The sequence below is a fragment of the Acinonyx jubatus genome, chromosome A3 (assembly GCF_027475565.1).
Source record: "Acinonyx jubatus isolate Ajub_Pintada_27869175 chromosome A3, VMU_Ajub_asm_v1.0, whole genome shotgun sequence".
NCBI lineage: Eukaryota > Metazoa > Chordata > Mammalia > Carnivora > Felidae > Acinonyx > Acinonyx jubatus.
Genome location: NC_069388.1, coordinates 134,268,542 through 134,282,043, shown reverse-complemented (window position 1 = coordinate 134,282,043; position 13,502 = coordinate 134,268,542). Strand labels below are relative to the sequence as shown.

General features: G+C 50.1%; 1 non-coding gene across 1 annotated transcript; it reads left to right on the top strand.

The window, feature by feature from the left end:
- The first annotated feature begins 6,298 nt into the window (after positions 1-6,298).
- Positions 6,299-6,383, top strand: TRNAR-UCG (transfer RNA arginine (anticodon UCG)). Its single transcript has one exon. It is a non-coding gene; the product is annotated as a tRNA-Arg (tRNA).
- The last annotated feature ends 7,119 nt before the right edge of the window (positions 6,384-13,502 follow it).

Sequence of the window (13,502 nt, the reverse complement as noted above, 5' to 3'; positions counted from 1 at the left end):
TGTTATGTGTGTGTGTGTGTGTGTGTGTGTGTGTGTGTGTGTGTGTGGAGAGGGAGACAGAGAGACAGAGACACAGAGACAGACATATTTTAAGGAATTGACTAGGGAGGTCGTGAAGGCTGGCCTGTCTGAAGTCCGCCAGGCAGGCAGCAGGCTGGACTCCCAGGGAAAAACTGATGCCACACTCCCAGTCTGAAGGCCGTCTGGAGGCAGAGCTCCCTCATCCTCAGGGAACTTTCCTGGCGTTTTCTCTTAGAGCCTTCTACTGATTGGATGAGAACCACCTTCAATAGGGAGGAAGATCTACTTTACTCAGCCTCTGATGATAAATGCTAGTCTCATCTAGAAAATGCCTTCTCAGTAACATCTAGCTAGATGCGTTTTCACCCCCGCGTCCGGTCACCACAGCCCAACCAAGCTGACAAAGAAGAGAAGCCGTCCCAACGCGGAGGAAGGCAGGGTCCAGCAGCCTCGGCGGGTTCTTGCTCTGCCCTGCCTCTGGCTGGACTCCAGGTGTCCCTCTCCTCGGCTACGCTTCCTGTGGATGCAGTGACTCACCCAGTGGGGGAAACCAAGTCTTCCTGCCTGAGCTCCTGTCACACCGGTCACTGATGCCCTGCGAGCCCCGCCCACAGAGCAGAAGAGTCCCACACGCCCAGCCACGCTCCTGTCCCCTCTACTCGGCCAGGGATGCTTCCCCCCACCCCCGGCTTTGCCCGTGGAACATAATCACCTGCTCCTACCTGCCGCACAGCCCGGCGTGTGTTTGCAAGATTCAGTTTTAACGGTAATGATGAGGATGTCCGTGATTAGGATAAAGATGAACTTCATTCCCTTCGGCTCTGTTTTTTCCTAAGATTCAAGAACCAACTAGAATAAACGCACTGCAGCCTGGACACAGACGGCCACCCTCTCACCTGGAAGGTAAAGAAATTGTTGAAGTCAAATCGAATTTACCCAGTACACCTACGGATGTAAATTTTAGCTCCCCTGAACCCGCCCAAAGAGGAAAAGCGGTTCATTGCAATAGAGGCGGTCCAAGGAACCGTGCTTCTCTTTCTGGAAAGCCTCATGTTAACTTGCAGCGCATTTTCGTGAATAACTTTTTAAGCTCATTTATGTATTTGGAGAGAAAGAGAGAGACGGCGATCAGGGAGGGGCAGAGAGAATCCCCAGCGGGCTCTGCACCGTCAGCACGAAGTCCACGAGGACTCAAACTCACGAACTGTGAGATCACGACCTGAGCCAAAATCGGGAGCCTGACACTCCACGACCTGAGCTGCCCAGGTGCCCCAACTTGTAGAGAATTTAACTGACAACTGAAACATTCTTTAAAAGTAAAAAAGAAACTATTTCTTCACCAAAAACAGAACAACAAAACGCTGACAAACAGCCAAAGCACAGAGCGGTTGGAAGGAGAGCTGTACGTGAACATGATTTACTCAGTGACGTTGCCCTGAAACCCCAGAGAAGTCTTGCTGGTGATTATGAAAGATGGTTCCAACTCTTCTACCCTCACACAATAACTAGCGTTAAAGGGTTTTCGCGGTAGGCAGGTTTTCTGGCGTAGATTTAATTTGCAGATGTTTTGCCAAAACACAAAGTAGACATAAATTGAAAATCTGTAAGTGCGCTCATTTGTAATGAATCAGGGTTGCTCCAAATTAGTAAAAGGGGGGGGGGGGAAATGCAAGGACTTTTTGGCCTTGGACAAAACCATCTGAATTTCTTTCACAGTCTTTCCTTGAAATAAACCTGTATCATGCTCTTAGAGCTCCGTGCAGAGACGCTATCAGAGGTACATTCTGGGGCTTCTGGAGCTTCTGCGTCTCCCGGGCATGACGCACGCTCCCATACTTCCAGGCTACCGGAAAGTCTTCCAATTGTGCAAATCCCACGAAAGAGGAACAGAGTCGTGTGTGCTGTTAGAAGCACCCATTTGGTTAGAACCCTCCCAAGAAAATCTTTTTTGTTTCTTCCCGTGTCCCCATTTACAAAGAGGCAAATGATTACATTTGCTTCACCAAATTAAACTCAGCCCCGCTTCCTGCTGGGCACCGGGGAGCCCTTCTGGACGACCACCTGCGCGTCGGCTGCTCTTTTCTGCGGGGCCTGAATGTCATTACGTGGCGTCAGCCGCCTGACACGCTGGCGGAAATGTGGGTTTGCCACAGGGCTACTCTGCTGGGTGGGCAAGTGGAAAAGCCAGAAGACCATGATCCTGGCAGAGCAAACACCCCCGAGATTCAGGAGAAATGTGGCTGCGGAATGTGATGTAAAACCAGCCATGAGGGACGAGACTGTAAGGGGGGGGGGGGGCAAAGGGAGAGAGAGAGAGAGAGACAGACAGACAAGACAGAGAAGAGGAGGGAGAAGATGGGGGGGTGGAGAAGAAAAAGAAGAGAAGGAAAGAAGGGAAAGGAAAGGAAAGGAAGGGAAGGGAAGGGAAGGGAAGGGAAGGAGAGGAAAGGAGAGGAAAAGAGAGGGAAGGGAAGAGAAGGGAAGGGAAGGAGAGGAGAGGAGAGGAGAGGAGAGGAGAGGAGAGGAGAGGGAAGGGAAGGGAAAGGAAAGCGAAAGGAAGGGGGAGGGGGAGGGGGAGGGGAGGGGAGCAAAGGGAAGGGAAAGGAAGGGAAGGGAAGGAAAGGGAAGGGAAGGAAAGGAAAGGAAAGGAGAGGAGAGGGGAGGGGAGGAGAGGAAAGGAAAGGGAAGGGAAGGAAAGGAAAGGAAAGGGAAAGGAAAGCGAAAGGAAGGGGGAGGGGGAAGGGGAGGGGGAGGGGAGGGGAGCGAAGCGAAGGAAAAGGAAGGAAAGGGAAGGAAAGGGAAGGGAAGGGAAGGGAAGGGAAGGAAAGGAAAGGAAAGGGAAAGGAAAGTGAAAGGAAGGGGGAGGGGAGCGAAGGGAAGGGAAAGGAAGGGGGAGGGGAGGGGAGCAAAGGGAAGGGAAACGAAGGGAAGGGAAGGGAAGAGCAGGGAACAGATCCGTTCTTCTCTTGCTCTGAAGGTTGTATCAACCGACGGTCCACTTCTACCTGTGACCTTAGCTGCTTCTGTCCTAAGGTGATGCTCGCGCCCAACAGAAGCTGGGCTTGTGTTTGCAAATATTCAGCTTGAGTTCTTCTTTATCGCCAGCCAGCTCCCCGCACATCTGCACAGCGAGGGCCTCCCTGTTTCTCAGTACACGCACCTACAGAGGAAGGGGCTGCCTCTGGCTCCAAGTCCAGCACAATTCTCCTCCCGCATGATCGCAGGCATGAGTATCCTTGCAATTTTCTTCAAGCAAAGCTCTGATCCACTCACACATAATCCACATGCCACAATCAGTAGGGATCAAAGTTTAGTGAACAGCACCCGCATCTAGATCGTACCACATATTACGGGGAGGGGGCACTCGTTTCCACCGTTTGCCAGCCCATCCTCTTAATTAACAAAAACCCTTGTTCCTGGCATGCTCGGTGTGCGAGGGGGAAAGCAGCTGCATTTTAATTGACAGAGAACAGAAGAAAAGACCACAAAACCGGTGCATGCCAGGACTTGGTAAGGAAAGGAAACTAACAAACAGATCTTAAAAAAAAAAAAAAAAAGAAGAAGAAGAAGAAGAAAAGAAAACCACTAAGGCTCATTTGAACTTACTCGCAGTACAACAGGGCGACTTCCCCACACACTACCATCCCGGAGGTGCCACTGAGGGTCAGAATTCTGTACCCTCAGGTCACCAAGCTGCACTCAACCATTAGGAGCAGAAAGAATGTCTCCTTATGTTCCCGTTGCCACAATTAGTATGGCAGAAAAGCACTCAGGTCTCTCAATATCTGCAGCGGATGCAATGAGAGACATTGTTCAGGTCTGTGTAATTTGGGGGGTTATTGGAAGCCACATTTCACTCACTGTTGCAGTTGCAAAACCGCATTCCATAAATGTAAGATGATCGGGGACCCACCAGGCATGGCCGACGCAAGAATAAACAGGACAGTCTCTCCCCTCCAAGAATGCGTTCTACACAAAGGACTGGGATGCAGATTTCCCCTCGGATTTGGCAACACGGCTTCCTCTGATTTGTAAAAATTGAACTCGGATGTTCCCTACCTAGTTCCAAACAAACAAGGCCCAGGAACCCCCCCTACGTTTAAAATAATACTCCTCCCAGCTTCTCCATCCGTGAAATCTTACTCATCCTTCAAGGCCGTGATCAAATACTTGCTTTTTGAAGTGTTTCTTGGTCCCTCATCTTGGTCTCCCCGAGGCATGCTGTTCACGGCCCAACGACGTGGCACCTGGTAGAAACTGGCTTAGCTGCTTGCACCCCGGACTCTCCCTCCAGACTGTGAAAGGACAGCAACGAAGCCTTTGAAAAACACTACGGTTGTCTAGCATAGGAGACCGTATCGTGAACACCACAGATATTCAACAAACTCTCGCTGGAATAGATTTTTGCTCTGGGCTCTGCAGGCAGGCAGATCTGAATCAGCCTCGGACCCTACCAGATGTTGACTGCGCGACATAGTAAAGTCATTCAGCGTCCCTGAGCTTCAGCCTCTGGGGCGCCTGGGTGGCTCAGCCGGTTGAGCGTCCAACTCTCAGCTTCGGCTCAGGTCGTGATCTCACGGTCCGTGGGTTCAAGCCTTGCATTGGGCTCCGTGGCTGGCCGCCTGGAGCCTGCTTGGGATTCTCTCTCTCTCTCTCTCTCTCTCTCTCTCTCTCTCCCTCTCTCTCTCTGCTCTTCCCCTCTCATGCTGTCTCTGTCTCTCAAAATAAATAAGGAAACTTCCGAATCCTCACTCTCTCGGGCCCCCATGGGGATTCAAGGGAGTAAAGAAAACGAGCCTCGTGGTAGTCGTGGTAATCTGTCAACATTCCTCCTTTTTCCTTTTTTCTTTTTGTTTTTTTTTTTAATTTTTTTTTAACGTTTATTTATTTTTGAGACAGAGAGAGACAGAGCATGAACGGGGGAGGGGGAGGGGCAGAGAGACACGGAGATACGGAACTGGAAGCAGGCTCCAGGCTCTGAGCCATCAGCACAGAGCCCGACGCGGGGCTCGAACCCACGGAGCATGAGATCGTGACCTGGCTGAAGTTGGACGCTTAACCGACTGCGCCACCCAGGCACCCCTCCTTTTTTCTTTTTGAACTTCACTTTTACTGGGATATAATTGACATGATATCATTGTAAGATATTAAAAGTGGGCATCGTGGCGAGGTGAGGTAAGTGCACTTTGTAAAAGGAGACCCCGTCTAGCTAACACGTAGACCACTTCCCATAGTTATCTGTGTGTGTGTGTGTGTGTGTGTGTGTGTGTGTGTGTGAACACTGAAGTTCTAGGTTCTCAGCAAATTTAAATTATACCAGTGTTATTTACCAGACTCCCCGTGTGACAAGGCTCAGACCTTACCTAGCATACAGCTGAAAGTACGTACTGTTTGACCAAGCTCTGTCCTGTTTCCCCTACTGCTAGTCCCCGGAAGCCACTTTTCTGCTCCCAGTTTCTAGGACTTTGACTTTTCTATTTAGATCCCACATGCAGGCGATACCATGCAGTCTCGTCTCTCTCTGCCTGGTCCATTCGAGGCATCACTCCCTCGAGGTCCATTCGCTGCGGCAAATGGCAGGGGTTCGTTCTTTCTCGTGGTTAAATAATTCTCCACTTTACAGTTGCCCCCCATCATTCATCTGTGGCAGGACGGCTAGGTTCTTTCCACACCTTGCCTATTTTTTCTTTTGTCTTTATCCTTATTCCAGTGGGCGGCTTGGGAGGGTCTAAATGTCAGGTGACACCCTAAAGAAATCGAAGAGTCAGTCTTTTGAAGGGACTGTGTTTCTTGCTTGTCTTAGCCTTTCCCTATAAAGTCCGAACACATAGTTCTGATTTTAACAAGAAGAGAAGATTGCGTGAGCACGCGCAGTTCGAAAACTGAGATGCGTTCACCCTGATGATTTTCGAACTGTGCCCTTAATCACCAACACTCACTCGATCTCTGTGCTTCCGGCACACGACGTCCAAAGGGGATTCGCAGATCTGCAGCTCAGTTTGTGCCCCGTCCACCCGGGTGCGGGGGGTTGCGGGGAGAGCGCCCTGGATCCCACCGTTTTCACCTCTCAGATTTTTGTTTCACTCCTGGGCATGCGGTAAACTCCCGGACCCACACCTCACGCTGAAGGGCATTGGAAAAAGAATTTGGCTTTGCCAAAACCACCATGAGAGCCGCTCTTGACCAAATTGTCCTCCTGTGATGCCATCTCAGGGGGTAAACAATTCTCCCGTGACTCAGTCCTGACAACGCATTCTGAAAAAGCAGCTGGTGGGGTGCCTGGGTGGCTGAGTGGGTTAAGCGTCTGACTTCGGCTCAGGTCATGATCTCGAGGTCCGTGGGTTCGAGCCCCACGTCAGGCTCTGTGATGACAGCTCGGAGCCTGGAACCTGCTTCGGATTCTCTGTCTCCCTCTCTCTCTGCCCCTCCCCCACTCATGCTCTGTCTCTCTCTCTCTCTGTCAAAAATAAATAAACATTAAAAAAAATGAAAAAGCACCTGGTTTGTTCGTAAGCTGTCGACCCCAGGAGCCCGTGACACATCACGTTCCCTTTTTGGATTTGGCTACTTGCAGACTCAAAGCCAAATGTGTGCCCTTCACTGAGGTTGGCCTCATGGAATGCCTAAATACTGTTCCACGGCTGCTTTCTGCCCTTATGTCTTCTTTGCCCACAACGTCTCCCGTTTTTATTTTGATCTCTTATTTTATGCACATTTTTGTAAACTGCCTGAATTCTGTTTTGAAGGAAAAAAGCGGAAAAGAGCATTTCTTTTGCTCTGGTCCCATTGAGCAGCGTGCCCCCCTGAGGGCGAGGATTGCGTCAGGGGGCGGTGAAGGGCTGGCCCAGAAAGGAAGGGTGAGGCCGTGGTTGAGAGGCCCCGGGTTGGACCCAAAGGACTTTGTGCTCAATTCAGGGGACCTTCGGGGTTTACCAGACCTGCGTAAGGTCAGCAGCCACAGGATCCCCTTAGTTTTTCCAGAGGAGTGTGGGGGTGCTTCCCAGCCTCCGACGCGTGGGAACCGTTACCTGAGGACCCTGTTTGATTCCAGAACTCTGGGTGAGGCCTGAAGGCTGCGTGTCTCAGAAGCTGCCAGATGAGGCCAATATTAGTCAGGGGTCAGATTTTAGTAGCAAGAGCACAGCCTGGCGAGAACGAGCAGGCAGGAGCCGCAAGCTGTGAGTGGGGAGGCAGGGTCGGGGGTGTGTGGTGTGGACACTTGGGCCACCGCCCACCCTCCGTGGTAAACAGCCATGGGTGGCCAGGAGGGGCATCTGTGACGGTGCGCGGGGGCCCTCCGTGCGTGCTGCGTCAGGGTCCACGGGAGCCCTGGCCGGAGGCCAGCCCTGCCATTCGCTGTCTCTCCCTGCTGGCTCCTTCTGCATCCAGAGGCGCCAGCGCGCACGAAGCACCTGGCTTCTCGCCACCTGCCCCCGCAGCTCCTGTGGCTGAACACCTGCTCGCCCCAACACGGCTGCCAGGGAGGCGCGGGGCTCCGGTGCCTCGGGGCAGGAGGGTGGCACCAGGGTGCCAGAGGCCGCAGGGGAAGGCGTCCCTTGGGGAGTCTGGGGAGGAGGCAGCTGGTACACTCAGGAAGGGGGGTGGTCTCTGGAGAGCCGAGGTTCGGGCAGGTGGCTGGGGAGGGGGAGGAGGGGAGAGGCGCTTGTCTGCAGGGCGGCTGGGGCGGGGGGGAGGGGAAGTGCATGAATACCGAGGGGGATAATCGCTGCCCAGGCTGGAGCCGGATTCTGACTTGTGGGGACGGCCAGGCAAAAAGCAGAGGCTCCCGCAGGGAGGTGGCCGCAAGGCGTGTCGTCCCCAGAGTCACTGTGCCCTCCATTTAAAACCAACACGACTACCCGTTAAGCTGAAATGGAATCTGTTTTCCTTTGCAGAAGATAGAGAACATGGTTGTCTTTTAGGGTTTGGTTTTTTTTTAAGAGCTATTAAAAAGCCCAGTTTCCTCATTTGGGTGAGGGTCCCACTGGGATGCCTCTTTTCCTGTGTTCCATGAAGCCACCGGAATTCCCGTGATTTTCTAAAGCCCTTCACTCCAAAATGAGTCATCAGAATGACATGTGGGATTAGCATGAGGATGTATACTTGAGTCGTAGCTCGCAGCGGTGGGTGACTTATATACCTACACGGACGCACCCGCCATGTTGAATCGCGCCCAATTTACTGTCTCCTCACCCGGCACTGGATTATGACACTGAAATTTATGTGTGTGTGTATGTGTGTGCACGCACGCACACACGCACACGGAGTAAAGTCCTGGTTTGTGAGCATAATTGGTTCCAAAAATCAGCTTGTAATCCAAAGCACTCGTATATCAAAGCGAATTCCAAGATCCTTTGGCTCAGTTGTGATCTCGTGACATTCGACGTCACGCACTACTCGTGTTGCAGGACACGGCTCGTTTATCGAGTTAAAATTTATTAGAAATGTTTGTTCGTCTTGCAGAATGCTCTCAGGACAAGTTCCTCGCAATGCAAGGTTTTGCTGTATATCTCTATCTCTATCTCTGTCTCTATCATCAAGAGTTGTCCAGACATTAAATGTACGTTGCATGCCCCCTGGAGATACCACTTGAGTTTCAAGCTCAGTAGCTTCCCCCGTCATCCTCCCCAAGCCAACAGGCCAGGCCTCCCCTCGTCCGAGAACCTGCAGGTGGCCAGTTCTCAGGAAACACCTGCCTGAGATTTAATGTCACACGGACACCCATATGCTGACAAGCCTAAGCCTTTAAAGCAATGCTCATATTGAAAAAAGACCCTCAAAAGCCAGAAAAAGACATTTTGCATAATTTATCTAGATTAGGGAGCCAGTCAAAGCCCCGCGAAGAGTGAGTGGCGAATTTGAAGATGAACCTGGAGGTGTGTGCGTGGTGCCCTCGGAGTGAGGACCGTGGATGGACGGACAGATGGACGTCACCACAAAAGTAGCACAGAAGTTGGAAGGTGAGGGGTGCCCGGGTGGCTCAGTCGGTGAAGCATCTGACTTCGGCTCAGGTCATGATCTCATGGCTCGTGAGTTCGAGCCCCGCAACAGGCTCTGTGCTGACAGCTCAGAACCTGGAGCCTGCTTCGGATTCTGTGTCTCCCTCTCCCTCTGCCCCTAACCCACTCACATTCTGTCTCTGTCTCTCTCAAAAATAAATGAACATTTAAAAAATTAAAAAAAAAATATTTTAAGGGACGCCTGGGTGGCTCAGTCGGTTAAGCATCTGACTTCGGCTCAGCTCATGATCTCACAGTTCGTGGGTTCGGGCCCCGCATCGGGCTCTGTGCTGACAGCTCGGAGCCTGGAGCCTGTTTCGGATTCTGTGTCTCCCTCTTTCTGCCCCTCCCCACTCACACTCTGTCTCCCTCCCTCTCTCTCTCTTTCTCTCTCTCAAAACAAAAATAAGTGTTAAAAAAAAAAAAGTTGGAAGGTGAACGTGATGGTTCCGGACTGTCTGTCCAGTAACTGGAGTGACACAATAGCACTCCTGTCCTTGTCCTCAGTCCCACAGCCTTCTCCACTGTCCTGCCTCAGGGGGGGTCTCTGGACAATGCTGCTGGGTCCCACTGGGACGTTTCTGTGAAAACTTCCAGAAAGAGAAGTACTCAACATCAAGTCTGCACGTGCTCCACACACACACACACACACACACACACCTTCCAGCATAAATTTTAGTTCTCTTAAAGCCCACTTAAAAAACATACAAACATATGCATGCTAAAGGCATAGTTTAGCATAAGTAAAGGTCCTTTGAGAATTAAGGACCACATAGTCCCGCATTTCCTATGTCACCTACTTTATAACAGCGCTGTGCATCTGTAAGTGACTCTGGGCACGAAGATTTCTTCACTTCTGTGTATGGACAAGGAAACAGTCTCAACGCAGTTATGTGACCTTCCCAAGGTCCCCCGCCAGTAAAAGACCACAATGGTGCTTCGCTCCTGGTGCACATTTGGTGATCCTTGGACGCAGAATGTCAGGAGAGATGTTAAGGACAAAAAGCTCCTGGAATTACGCATTGTTGTCTGTGTTCCCTCAAACAGACTGCCCCCCCCTTACCAAACTCCATATTCCCAGAAGAGAGAGAGTGCACCGGGCATAAACCCTTTCAAACTGAGCTGGCCACGGAGGAAGATATTCTGTGATTCTTAGAAGGAAGTTATTCGCACATGACTTTACAGTATTTATTTCTATGAGCCATCTCCTCGTGGAACCCATGGTACTAAATCCTGCATGGGTCTGTTCCTCTCCACAGGACCACGAGCTTTGTGAGGACAACCATCTCTACTTGCCCTCTGTATCCCCAGCGCTCAAACACAAGGCACGTTACCTGTACTCATCAAAGACACGCCCGGCTTCCGTAGAAGGCGCACTCTTCATTAATGACCTGATCTTGGTGGTTGGGATAGAGTTGGGGCTTAATAAATACTTCTTAAACATATAGACATGTACACATGAATGACTGAAGGATATTGATACCCCCTAAAAGAAAATACGGAGACACAAAGTGATGGGAGACGATCTGTTTGTAATATACTAAAGAGAAAAATTGTTCTCTTTGCTTGTTTGCTGTGGAATGTTCTCTCGGTAGCTAAAATAAACAGAAAATTCTGTTTCTTGAGCAAATTCCACCTCCCCCATTTTGATCAGCGTGTCATCAGCAAGGATGAAGTCATCCCAAACGAGATTGGCTCCTAATGGCGTTAAAAAATTGGTAGGGACCACGTCTTTTAAGCACAAATTGTGACTTCATCATGGCTCATCACGCTATGGGCTCCCCAGGTGTAAACATACAGCAGTTCATCCAAGAGCCGACTGAGTATCTGATCTCAAGTCATGAGCTTTCGTTGGGTGTGGCCATGCTCAGTTTGATGGACAGAAAGAAAATGTTAAATCAGATATCCCGATGGAGCCCTCTGCTATCGTCACTTGTGAAAAGACCCTCTCAGCTTCTGTCTGGGTGAAGACGAGAGAATTACCTTTTTCTGAGATGGGGGTAGTCTGAAGTTTGGCCTCGTAGTGTTTCTTCCCAGACTCCAAGTTTAGTTGAAGGTGGAAGATATCACGGGTCCTGAATAACAGAATCAATCCTCAATGAGGTATTCTATAATTTACTGTATTTATTACTTAGTGATGATCCCCTATGGTCTGTCAATTCCCAATAGAGCAGAAATTGTAAAATTTTATAAAGAGCACGAAAACCAGGAAGAGCCAAGCTGGCATGGCCTAGGCAGCACGCATTACCATTGAACTACAGCCTGGTCGACCTTGTCAATATTGTTCCTGCCGCCCCCAGCTTCACAAAGACCTCCCGACTTTGCAGCAATTGGTCCCTAACCTATCGAGAAAGCCCTAAGTAATCCTAGCAGGCTGGATCTAAATATTGCTTTCTCTCCTTTCCATCTCCTCTATCCGGAAAACATTCAGGCAAAGACTTCCTACCTTAGGAAGGCAAAATCATCACATCTCTGGAAGAGATGGCTAAAACGCCTTCTTTCCTGTGTTCCACCTTGATTCCCAAAGCGCCTTGGCCCATTTTTGTACAATCCTACAGGAGCTTCGTAAAGTACTTCTCAACCGCCTGGTAACTTCGGGGACATAGGTGGGACCTACTCAGCCATTTTCCCAAAGACAGAACTGTGGCTCTTACAGGGTAAGTTGACCAATTTAGTGAGCCGAGATTCCAAGCCGTAAAGCCAGAGCCCCTCATGCAGAATTGTGTGTGCTAAGTACTCTCGGCGCACACTCAGTATACATCGGAGTGTGTCGGGGATGTTGGTGTCGCACCCAGAAAAGCAGTGGCCGCGCCCTCTAAGCGATCTGGATGCCGCACATTGTCTTTGGATTTCAGGCGGATCGCATGGGGGGGAGGGGCGGCCACCTGATTCTCATCTTTCGCTTCTGGAAAATAGGAGCAAATTTACACGCGATTGATGTCAGTGGAGTCGGAGTTTTTATATCTCCCAAGTACTTGAATGTGTCATATAGAGCAGCTAATCATTTTCGTACAGGGCATAATAGGATGCTATATAGCCGTGCTGGAATTAACACAAACACAATACACAAGCTACAGCCGCGGTAGCTGAGCAAGTAAACGCATGACCAGGAAATACTATAAATATCTTTCCTTTTGTGCCTCAGATCCTATTCTTCGCTGTTAGGACCAAAAGCACACACACCAATAGTTCACTCATGCTGTCATTATTCCCCCAGAAAATGGACGGATCTCTTTGCTCTCTGCTTACAAGAGGGTAACTAGAGGCACAGCATCCAGTATTAGGAACGGCAGAGTTAGGTCCTGGGGAAAAAAAAATGCTAAATATGCACGGATGAACTTGTCATTGCTCCCAGAAAAAGAGAGGTCTGAAGGAAGGAAACACACACACACACACACACACACACACACGCACCTAGCTTGGGGGGCGGATATGAAGCCATTTTAAACCTGTGAAATTATCACTATGGCCTCTCGAAGATAAGAATTACACTCTGAATCAATTCAAGGGTGGATTTGTTGCCTGGATCCTTGGAGCACGCTGTGGGGAGGATGACGGGCACGGACACTTCCCTACTGTGTTCACCCACCGCTTTATAGACTCACCTTGGGGATGCCCACCTGTTATGTATGACGATGGATGCTTCCTTTGAGATGTCCTCAATTTACCCACTTTGGAGGTCTAAGAAACCCTCAGATTTAGAAGAGCGTGTGGTAGCAGATACGTTTTGTGTAGAACTTTACAGATTTCGAGCCCCCCTGAATCTTGTGTCATTGGTGAAGGAGAAAGGGACCGAGAATCAAAGTGCCGGAGGAGTTCTTTTGGGGGGAAATGCAGGAGGAACAGGGAGAAAGAATGCGTCTGAACACAATACACTCTGTTCTGCACTGCCTTTTGCTCCAGGACAATCCCTATAGACTCATGCAAGAGAAAAAAAGAAAATAATGGTAAGAGTGAACTCCCTAAAATATGGGTAAGATATTGAAAGCAGCAAACTGCGTTTCTGAGAGCGAGGTCACAGCAGAAGGCAGAAAGGGAGCAATGAGCTGGCCAAGGGGGACCGTGTGTCCTCTTTCTTGCTCTTGAATTTTGTTTTTCCGTCTCTGGCCACTCTCTCAGAGTGACCTTGACTTCTGGTCTTGTTCCTTATTTGTTCATTTGCTCGTTCATTTGCACGTCTACGCCCTACTAGGTGCCATGGTTCCTTGTTGACTTGAAGGAATATGCAGTGAAAGATGGACACCCTCCGCCTTTAGGAGAACTCACGGCCCAGGGGGACAGTCTTCTCTTTCGGTCCTGACACTGTGTTTCTCATTCTGCCTGCGCCACGACGAGCGGGACACCCATAAGCTAAAATCCACGTTAATTTTCTTGCACGTGTCAGCCGTTCTTGCCTCCGAAATACGCCAGGGACACCGGCTAGAGGAACTTCATTGTATCGCGGAGGGCTAGCGCTGAAACAAGTCTTTATAAATAACCCAG